At 37.5% G+C, this 11,946-nt stretch overlaps 1 pseudogene; it reads right to left on the bottom strand.

Annotated features, from left to right (window-relative positions):
• Positions 1-5,893: 5,893 nt before the first annotated feature.
• Positions 5,894-6,997, bottom strand: LOC149232532 (putative UDP-arabinopyranose mutase 1 pseudogene; annotated as a pseudogene).
• Between the last annotated feature and the right edge of the window lie 4,949 nt (positions 6,998-11,946).

The raw sequence follows: 11,946 nt of genomic DNA on the forward strand, positions 1-11,946 counted from the left end.
AATAGATTCTAATTTTCCTTTGTTTAGATATAAAATTAATTTTGTCAATGTATAGTGGACAAATTGATACAGAGAAATTGATTAATTGGATCAAGTAATCGAAGTGTATTGTAAGGTTCAAAGAATTGTGGATGAACAAGAAAGAGTTCAGCTAGCCACTCATTGACTGAGAGGCATAGCATTGATCTGATGGGAGAGTAAGACACAAGAATATATTTTTAACAAAATGTAAAACTTTATATTCTTGGTATGGATTTATAGATGCAATAAGAAACAATTTGTTCCTTCATGGTATATACAACAAGAAATAATGGATTGGAAAAATCTAAGGGAAGGAAAAAGATAGAATGTATAAAATTATACTTAAGAGTCTATATAGAGGCATTGTTGAGTGTTTTGCAAGTTGTTATCATTTATTCCAATCTCAAGGGGAACGTTTGGTGTTTATTATTGTTGATCTATTAGTAGTATGTTAAGCTTATAATGTCATTGATGTCTTGGTTTCTTACTAAGTATTGGCGGTCTAGTTTGTTTGTTGAACATTAGATGTGTAGCCTAGTAACCTATCTTTAAAGGCATTTTTTCTATAGGTACCTTATTTAAAAGAGCATGAAAAATTATTTGTTAGATATTCCTCTCCGAGAGCTTTCCAACAGTATATGACACTTAGTTTAACTCCCTAGGAATGAAGTGAAACCTAAGTTTAAAGTGTTAGAGACTAGGCATGGTTCCATAGGATGACAAAAGCGCAATCATTGATCAACAAAGCACATAATCCAACGACATAGAGTGTTTTTGATTTGCAGAGCACATAAGCCAATGGTGGAGAGTGTTAATTTGTAGAGGGCATAATCGAATGGCAGAGAGTTTCTTTGATTTATGGAGTGCATAATCCAACGGTGGAGAGTGAATGAAGACCCCCCTCCCTAGGTCGATGTTGAGTGGGAGGGGGAGGGGACCATAGTTGGTGGTAACATTAATCCTCTCTTCAGAGACTGATGGTCCATATCTATTGTTCCCCCCCCCCCCCCCCCCCCCCCCACCATTTCTTGAAGTCCAAAATGACTAAAGGGGGGGGGGGGGGGGTCACAATACCATAAGGATTTCCCAATGTCAAATAAAAGGTGGACCCTAGTACGACGTGGCACCAAATGGGAAAAATAAGTGGAAAATTGCTAAGGGTGAAAACCTAGGGTTGGGTTACACTTTTTGCCAAAAGAGGGCATGTTTAGGTGGAAAAATGATGGCTTAATTGAACCTTTTAAGTGTTCGACTGAGCCCTTTTTAAGCGCTCAATTGAGCTCCTTGGGCACTAAAAAAGTAGCTCGATCGAGCGTTAAAAAAACCCTCGATCAAACTTTATGGCGCGATTGAGCTATAATTCTCAATCAAGCATTATGGCTCGATCGAGCCATTTTTTTATTATATACCCCACCCTGCGGTCTGCGTGCACCATTTGCACAGACCGCAGGAAATTAGAGAGCTCGACCGAGAGTGTGACGGTAGCTTGACCAAGAGTATTTGGGCTCGATCGAGAAATTGAAGCATGGAGCATTCAAATCAATCTTGCCAACGTCCTAGAGGCTCAAATGAATGTAGGTATTTTATATTTTTTTCCTTTCTTATTTAATTTTTTCTGCAAAATTAAACAAATTAATTAAAAATAAATAATAATAAAAAACAACCATACAAAAACCATGAAAACCACAAAAAAACCCTTCAAAAGAACTTAGAAAATCACAAAACCAACCAAGAAAACCACCAAAAACCATAAAAAAAAAATATTCAAAACAACTTAGAAAACCACAAAACCAAATTAGAAAACCATCAAAAAAAACCCTTCAAAGCAACCTACAAAACACTTTGAAACCACCAAAAAACTATAATTTAGGTTTTAAGTTTTTTTCTTACTTGCAATATTTTGTTTATTAAATGCATATTTTCTGATTTTGAATGGTAAAAACGTTTTTTTCTAATTATTTTAGGTTTTAAAGTTTTTCTTTAGGAATTTTGTGAAATAAAATTTCAAAAATTTTAATCTTTTGTTATTAAAATGCGTTTTAAATTTCTAAGAAATTTGACTAAAAATATACCCAAAAAACTCTGAAACAGAAAACAACAAAAATATAACCAATAAATAAGTAAATTAGGAGTTTGAGATTTACATGATGAATATAGTTGCTCATAGTGAACCTCTATTTATAAAATAAATTATTTTATTTTATTTTATTTTATTTATTATTTCAAATTCAAATTAATTTATATTTTAAATATTTTTTAATTATTCCCCGATGGGGGTGACCAAGCTAACAGACAAGTGGTAGCGCATTGGAGTTTGGAGCCAACTGGGCCTCCACGCGCAGCATGAGTGCCTTAAAGGCCTGTTGGGACCTGGTCCAGACTCCTGCGAGCATTACATAATGTGCAGCGTAGGTAGGAGGGTGGCCATTTGCAGCTGTTGGGCAATGAGGAGGGAGTGTTGGGTGAGACAGAGTAGTGGGGTATTGGCATCCTAGCTTAGGCTGTGGCTTGGGGCAATAGTGCAAGACGAGCTCGGGGCAGAAGGATGTGCGGGGGACTGGACCCTGCAGTCAATTTGGTCGTGGGATCCGGGGGAGAATTGGAGTAGCAGGTGTGACGAGGGATACCATTTTGAGGTTGGAGAGTGTGGGCGGTGTGCATTCGTTCCCCCTTCCTCACTCTAGTTCTATCTTTGGGTAGGGGCTGCTCCTCTGGAGAGGTAATGTTATGGAGTGGGTATTGGTCATGAATGAGATTGGAAAGGAAAGATGTTTCCTGGGAAAGGAAGATGAAATTTAGATTTGGCATAAGCGACTGGGGAATATACACTTTGACAATCTTGTCAAGATTAGCAAGAAGGGATCGATAAGGGATATTCCTAAAATTACAAAGCCTTCAAATATTATATGCAAGTATTGTCAACATGGAAAGAAAACATGAGTTGGGTTCAAAACTAAGGAACATTCCACGACAAAACCATTGGAAGTTGTACATACTTATTTATGTGGGTCAACAAGAACAAAAGGACTAGATGGTGAACAATATTTCATGTTGCTTGTTGATGACTACATAAGGATGAAATGGGTTTTTATCTTAAAAAGAAGTCAAAATATTTTGAAATTTTTAGAATATTCAAGGAACTTGTTGAAAACAAAACCAATTTTTTAATCAAATTCTTGAGATCATATAATGGAGGATAACTTACTTCAATGAATTCAATTACAATCTTGAAGAACATGGAATAAGAAGAAATTTCTCAATAGTTAGAACTCCTCAACAAAATGGAGTGGTTGAAATCAAGAAAATAACTATGGAAGAGATGGCTAGAACTTTGTTGTATGAATCCAAGCTAAGTAATATCTTTTGGGTACAAGTTACATACAGTTATTCACATTTTGAACAAAATATTGCTTAGAAGTAACAACGAAAAAACTCCCTATGAATTGTGGAAGGGAAGACTAGCTAGTGTCAAGCATTTCATAATATTTGAAAGAAAATACATAAAAATGGATGACTAGATGCAAGGAAAGTTTGACTCCCAGACAAATGAAGGCATACATGTTGGGTACTCATGTAAAATTAAACCATACAAGTGCTACATTATTAGACTCAACAAGATAGTAGAAAGTGTTGGGAGTATGTTATATTCTTTCCATGACTAGCCCCACGTTGTTTGTTGCGTCGGGTGCAATAGGGGGTTTTGATGGGGGCAATAGCCCCCTTCTACAGGGTCTGGGGCGACGCCCCAAGGAAATTTTTTTTGGACCCTATTTTAAATGGACGAACCTACCTATGGTTTTTTGTGTGGTTTTCGCACATGGTTTTGGGAATGATGGTTTTCTTCCCATGGTATTTTGTAGATCCGGTCAAGGGAACTATGATTATGCTCTAAACCAGGGTTAATGGATTGGGGTCTATGGATGCTTCGTAATGTATATATATGTATTGTAACATTCAAAGGAATATAATGAAAAATCAATATGGTAGTCCCGGTAGGCCCAAGAAAAAAATGTGATTGATACAAAATTGGTCTTCAAGAAAAAACTAAATGAAGATGGAAAGGTGACCAGAAACAAAGGAAAGCTAGTGTGCAAAGGGTATTCCCAAGCTGAAGGGATAGAGTTTGAAGAAACTTTTACTCTGGTGATAATGTATTTTGATGACCTAGTGATGATGTATTTTGTTCCTGATATTAGAATAATATAATGAAGTTTTTTTACCAACAAAAAATAAAATAAAATATAATTATAAATATAGTGTGGTTCTAGTTTTAAAAATAAAATACTAATCTTTATAGTTAAAAATCTATTAAAAAACAATGTTATTTAATTAATTATACATATAAACTATATAATTATATACAACAAAACATTTAATATATATATATATAGAGATAGATATATATTTAACTATGACATCACATAACTATATATTATATTATAGTTTCATAACATAAAAAAGTATTATAGCTATTTAATTCATAACATAAAGTTATTTAACATAACAGGTAATATATATATATATATATATAAACATTTATTTACACATTTAGCGAAATGAACAATACGGTTAAAAACACGACGTGCGAATACATCACATGAAAAAGTACTGGAGAAATACATGAAGTGCGAACCCATCACATAAAAAGTATGGGAGAAATAGCAAGAAACATAGAACTTCGCTGATCGTATGACAATCACATTTTCACAATTCGCAAAATCTAATGAGCCTGCAGTGAATTTAATGAATATTCTCCAGATCACTTCAACTAAGTAAAATATTTTACTATAAGAGTCAGGGGATACAAAATCAGTGGATTAAGAACCATCAAAATAAATAATATACAAAAGAAAAGAAATAAAATAGAGGTGGAAAATGAAACAATTAATTCAGGTTATCGTTACATCTGATTTAGAAAAATGCCCGTGTAGTATTAACTACAGATATTGTGTGTAGTATTAACTACAGATATTGTACTCGACAGATTAAACTCTTTTTATGAATTGCGGTATGAAATATATTTCATACGTAAGAAAATTCAAAAATAAGATAAATCAACACACTTAAAAAGATTTAGTTTGCCAAATTAAACACCTTCACATTTTTATAAATTTCTAAACATGCAAATCATAAAATTGCGCCTGACTTATTCAAGGAAGACCGTGTTCAGAACAGGTAGGTTACCCTAATATAATATCACAGGCGGATAGATTATACATATATTATCTGAAAGCAAGTAATATAGATGAGTGAGTGTGGAGGATACAAGTAATATGAAATTCTCATTAATTTTTGCTTCTGGAATTTTGGTGTTTAATTTGCACTAATCTTACCCATATTCCCCTGTTATAAGATTACGACCAGATTACTGAACTGAGTTGAGTGAGCAGAAGAAAGTGAACAAAGTTTCTATTTGATGTCGTGAGCAGAAAAAAGTGAACAAAGTTTCTATTTGATGTCATACCGGTCAATGCATTTTTGGTACATTCCATCACCAAACATTTAACTTCAACAAATTATGTTTTCCAACGAAAACAGTTGCACCAAAAAAATCAATCTCAATAGCAGAAAGGGATTCAAACACATACCCGATCCAAGCATTCTACTGCATATGCATATTCTCAGGATGTGGGTGTAGTCCCTATTATCATCTAACTGAACCAAAAACATATCCATGCAAATACTGCATTCAGATTTTCAAAAATGATCGCATCCCAAGAAAGGTTTCCCCAGATTTCAATCTATCCCCTGCTATCATCTGACTGCATAAAAAAAACTAATAACTAAGAGACTATTCATCTACCAAAATTATCATGAACTACACAGTTCAGAGCTGATAAATGCAAACAATTAATGTAGGCGCAGATCCTTGCTACTTCGTGGATACCATCACTGGTCCATTGGGAATAACTTCAGTTTCGGTAGCATGGTTGGCAGTGGGATTGAGCTCATCCCAAGCTTCAATCCAAGTGACCATTGCATCTGCCAGCTTCTGGAAATATGGATCTATTACTCCAAGTTTCTCCCTTACCTGCTTTGACAACTCAATGTAGCATTGTTGGACAGAAGTACATTCTTTTGGAAGTGTAACAGCTTGGAAAAATGGAATGATATCCTCCTGCCAAAATATTCCCTTGTACTCTTTCTTCAAATTAACAAAAGGGTTACTGGCCTTGCTGTGCCAAATGTATGGCAGCCCTGTCTTCACTCCCAATCCCAAGTGGTCGCAGATCACCTTCACACACCATCCTGCCCACATATCGTCATAACGACCAATAGGCTGCCCATCACCCATCAAGCCAAAATACATTGCAGGCCCGATCAAGTCCCGATTGAAGGCCAAATTCATGCCACACATGGGGAAAAGAGCACCCTTTGGTATTGTTAAAACTGCATCAACATACCTGGTATTGCGTTCTGAAGGCTTGACAAGCTGAGTGGGGGCATCGTAGTCAGGGATATTCATCCAGAGGCCGTGAGAAACTGCAGTGGGTGTTCCATGGCGAAGGCTGAAGGGGTACCCACGAACAAAATCTGCGCCCTCTCTGTATGGATCATATAGTGTATTGAAAAAGAATGGAGTTGAGGGGGAAAGCAAGTTCGTAATGTGCTGCTGGAGAGCATTGATGTCGTTGTGGGAGGGATCCTTGGCAACAAAGCAGTCATCATCAATTGTAAAGATGTATTTTTTCTTGGAGACCATGTAGCCGAAACAACGACAAGCACTGTCCTTGAAGGAGATGCAGGAGGCCTTGGGTCCGAGGATCCGGTCGATATCGTTTCTGTTGTAGAGTTCATAGTCGAAACCCTTGGGCACTGTGATGGTCTTCGATGGTTCGCCATCCTGCACAATGATGAGGTGATAGGGCTCAAAGAATGGCCTCCACATTTCCAGGAAATCCAAGTTCCGGATCGTGGGTATCACTATGTCTAGCTCGTCCTTCAAGATCGGGGTCGCAGAACTCGGACCTGCCATTGCCATTGTTACTTGATCAACTGTTCTAATTGCCAAAAACAAAATGAGAAATGATACAAACTGAAACCCACGGATCTGAAAAACGAAGAAATGAAATGCGCACAACCCAATCTTGCACAATCAGGACTATTGAATTGAATTGGTTATCTCTCGCTCTATATATATAGGTATGAAAGAGGTGTCCCGACTCCCGAGAGGGGATCGTCAAGCGATTTGTGAAGAGATTTGTTATATGGGGATTCACACCCTTCCCCAATCTCTGGAAACCCGTAGTTGCATTCTGGCAGCTCGAATTTCGAAAGGAAGGGTGTACATGTCGTCCTAGACTCGACTCCTATGGGTGTCAACGTGTTATATCTCGTGGTGAACATTAACTTCGTGTCAACTTGTCATATCTGGTGGTGCATATTAACTTGCTGGGTTTAATGGCACACTTTGCATTATGGCCTTCTACAACATAATAGTTTTACCAGAAAAGAAAATATCGGTAAAAGATTTAACTTAAATTTAGTAAAAATTTTGGGAAATTTAAGTTAGAGTTGTTAAATTTTAAGATTTTGGGTGCTCAAGAGTTTTTCATGGGGTTGAATCTATTTTCACTATTAAAAAAAATGATTTAAACAGTCTTATAGTTAAACATTTTCAAAAAGAAAAAAAATCCTTGGATTCCTACTAAAAATAGCTTTCTCAGCAAAATTGTAGCCTCGATAGACAACACCTTTTACAACTATCCTTAACATAAAGCCCTATTGTGTCTACATTTTTACAACTATCCATGTTACTTGTTAACATAAAGCCCTCTTGACTAAGTGTCGTGGTAATATTCCAATTACTAGCATTTGCACCACATGTTGCAAAGAAAACGTCGTAAGGCAATGATGAGAAACAATAGCATAGAAGAAAGAAGTCAAAAGTTTATGCAATTTTGTTTCTTTATTGATGTTTTTTTTATCATATGTTATGTTTCAGGGAGATTCCAACGGGGATATCTTCAAAGTGAAGGATTTATGAAATTTTTTGAAATTTTTTTGCCCGGATTCCGACCACTTTTGGCGGTCCAGGCAATTCCTCCGCCTCGATAAACGCCTCCGGAAATATCACGGGCGGCTCTGCTAGCTCGTGCTCATTCGGAAACAACCTTTGATTCTGGCAGTCACTTAAAGCGCCTTTTGACTATTTCACTTACTCTACAAATCTAGTCAACAGCTTTAAAACTTTTGACTATTTAATTGACTTTCGAAATTTAATCAACCCTGGCATGCTGGATCTACATAAACTCAAGGGTTTGAGGCAATTGGAGATCATTGAATGTCCTAGAGTAAGTTTGTTTCCAACAGAATTTGGTCACAAAGGAGCATTTCCTCTTCTGGAAACATTTTCTCTTGCTTGGCTACCTACATTAAAGGAGTTGCCTGTAATAGAGAAAGGTGCAATGGCTTCACTTAAAATATTTAATATAATGGCAGGTACAACATTAAATATATTACCAGAGAGTTATATGGATCTGAAGACACTTCAGAAAGTAAGAATTTTTGGTTGTCCAATAAGAAATATAAGAACTAGAGAGAACACTAATGTAGAAGTGATGGCAATGTCTATGGTAGACATGGAAGAAATTACAAAGAGATATTCCCAACTGTGAGATAAAAGGGAAAGTTGGTTGTATGGTGAATTTTGGTGCAATGAGCTCTTCTTCTTCAAGTAATTCCCATGGCCCTGTTGTTCCAACAGGCTCTGCAAAGATGAAATTGATCGAAGAGCCCCTTATAGTGGGACAGGATAAAGCATTTTCGATTCTCGAAAAGCTAGTGTTGTTGACAAGGGTGGATCCGGAAAAACTCTTCTTTTGAAGACGCTCTTCAATAGCCAAAAGGTACGCAGTAATTCTAAGGATGGTTTATTACTTTGGCTCACTGTTTCCCAAAGTCCCTCTTTTACAAGTCTTAGAAATGCACTCCGTACCCAAATAGCCACACAAAAAATGTAAATTTGGGCGAAAATATGAACGAAGAAGAGGTAAAGCGATGGTTGAATCAGACAGTGCACTAGAGCACCGGGCTTATTCTGTTCTTAGATGATGTATGGGGATGCAATGCTGCAGAATTGTTAGAGGATTTAGGTGTACTGTGCCCTGTAAGGAACCACTCCACCTCTAAAGTCATTGTCAGTTCCAGGGTTCGCGCTGCACTCTTAAAAACAGGTGTCGCAGATAAATACACAATAACAATGGAGGACTTGTCGGAAGATGAGAGTTGGAAGTTGTTTGCTTGTCACACTTTTCCATATAATAATGGAAATCTGCTAGCAAACATAGAAGAGGGAAAAGCCAAGCTTGTGTGTAAAAGGTGCACAGGACTTCCCCTCGCTATCAAAGTGGTTGGCAGGGCAATGGCCGGGAGTACTCATCCACGACAGTGGGAATGGGCTGTCCAAAGGCTGCCAAACGTGGACAGTGTGTAAAATTGTGTTAGGTTGAGTTATGATGCACTCGTCTATGAGGATACTGACCTGCAATGTGCTATTTATATGGAAATCTGCCAGCAAACATAGAAGAGGGAAAAGCCAAGCTTGTGTGTAAAAGGTGCAGAGGGCTTCCCCTCGCTATCAAAGTGGTTGGCAGGGCAATGGCCGGGAGTACTCATCCACAACAGTGAGAATGGGCTGTCCAAAGGCTGCCAAACGTGGACAGTGTGTACAATTCTGTTAGGTTGAGTTATGATGCACTTGGCTATGAGAATGCTGACCTGCAATTGTGCTTTTTATGTGTAGCTGCAAACATCTTGGAAGGCGCAGTCGTTCATGTCCAGTTGGCGATTTAGGTATGGATAGGGGAAGGCTTAATTGCCAAGAAGACGTTGGAACATGAGCATCGACCCGCTTATGATCCATTCGAGCTGGGAAGATATTATCTCAACATTTTAGCAGATCGTTGTTTGATCGAGCTAATGATGAGAGACTTTGATGGGAAAGTACTCTGTTTCAGGGTGCATGACTCCCTGCGTGATATGTCAATCCGAATCGCAGAGGAGGAAGAAAATTTCTACTGCCGTGTGGGTAATGGTTTGACAGCTGTGAATGAAAATGAGTGTTTGGGCCGCATTCGGATTTTTTTGAGTGAGAACAGATTGACGTCTTTCCCCTAATCACATTGTCTACACATATATGCTCATTGCTTCTCAGTGGAAATCCATATTTAACAAAGATCCCAACAAGGGTGATCAGGAGTATGATCTCCCTTAAGGCGTTCTCTTTAAGTGGGACGTCATTGAAATCATTGCCAAAGAGTATTGGGTGTTTGGAGCAGCTAATATATTTGGGTTTAAGACACATGCCCATCAATACGTTACCTGCATCTTTTACCAGTCTTGTAAATCTGGAGATCCTTGATCTTTCCTATTCTGCCATCCAAGAATTACCGTCCGCAATCCATATGCTGTGATCTTTAAGGAAATTAATCTTGGAGGGATGTAGAGATCTGCAATTTCTACCTCCCTATATCTCAGGGCTTACCTCTTTGGAGCATTTGGAAACTTATGGTTGCAAGGCTTTTTTGGAAGAAAGATAAGGATACCAGATGGAAAAAAAACAGCTTCTATCAACAAATTGGCAAGTTTAACACAACTTAAAACATTACAACTACAAAATAATGAGGAAATTATTAGTGATGGCACACTGGGAAAGATGACTCAAATGAACTCCCTCACATTGTCACTCATAAAGCTGGAAATTCTACCCAACGATATAAGAAACATGTCAAAATTGAGAAGACTGGTATTATTAGAATACTTTCACTTGGTTAAATTGGATTATAATTTTTATGACTTTCAATATTTGGGCTATCTTAAATTTGTTGGTTGTCATTTCTTGGAAGAACTTCCACATCTACATAAACTCAAGGGTTTGAGGCAATTGGAGATCATTGAATGTCCTAGAATAAGTTTGTTTCCAACAAAATTTGGTCGCAAAGGAGCATTTCCTCTTCTGGAAACATTTTCTCTTGCTTGGCTACCTACATTAAAGGAGTTGCCTGTAATAGAGAAAGGTGCAATGGCTTCACTTAAAATATTTACTATAATGGCATGTACAACATTAAATATATTACCAGAGAGTTATATGGATCTGAAGACACTTCAGAAAGTAAGAATTTTTGGTTGTCCAATAAGAAATATAGGAACTAGAGAGAACACTAATGTAGAAGTGATGGCAATGTCTATTGTAGACATGGCAGAAATTACAAAGAGATATTCCCAATTGTGGGATAAAAGGGAAAGTTGGTTGTATGGTGAATTTTGGTGCAATGAGCTCTTCTTCTTCAAGTACTTCCCATGGCCTTGTTGTTCCAACAGGCTTTGCAAAGATGAAATTCTTCTTCAAGTACTTGCCATGGCCTTGTTGTTCCAACAGGCTCTGCAAAGATGAAATTGATCGAGGAGCCCCTTATAGTGGGACAGGATAAAGCATTTTCGATTCTCGAAAAGTTCCGGAAAAACTCTTCTTTTGAAGACGCTCTTCAATAGCTAAAAGGTACGCAGTAATTCTAAGGATGGTTTATTACTTTGGCTCACTCTTTCCCAAAGTCCCTCTTTTAAAAGTCTTAGAAATGCACTCCTTACCCAAATAGCCACACAAAAAAAGGTAAATTTGGGCGAAAATATGAACGAAGAAGAGGTAAAGCAATGGTTGAATCAGACAGTGCACCAGAGCACCGGGCTTATTCTCTTCTTAGATGATGTATGGGGATGGAATGTTGCGGAATTGTTAGAGGAATTAGGTGTACTGTGCCCTGTAAGGAACCACTCCACCTCCAAAGTCATTGTCAGTTCCAGGGATCGCGTTGCACTCTTAAAAACAGGTGTCGCAGATAAATACACAATAACAATGGAGGATTTGTCGGAAGATGAGAGTTGGATGTTGTTTGCTTGTCACACTTTTCCATATAATAATGGAAA

Source organism: Pinus tabuliformis, chromosome J (genome assembly GCF_031772625.1).
Source record: "Pinus tabuliformis cultivar Carrire ecotype Pingquan chromosome J, CPIR1, whole genome shotgun sequence".
NCBI lineage: Eukaryota > Viridiplantae > Streptophyta > Pinopsida > Pinales > Pinaceae > Pinus > Pinus tabuliformis.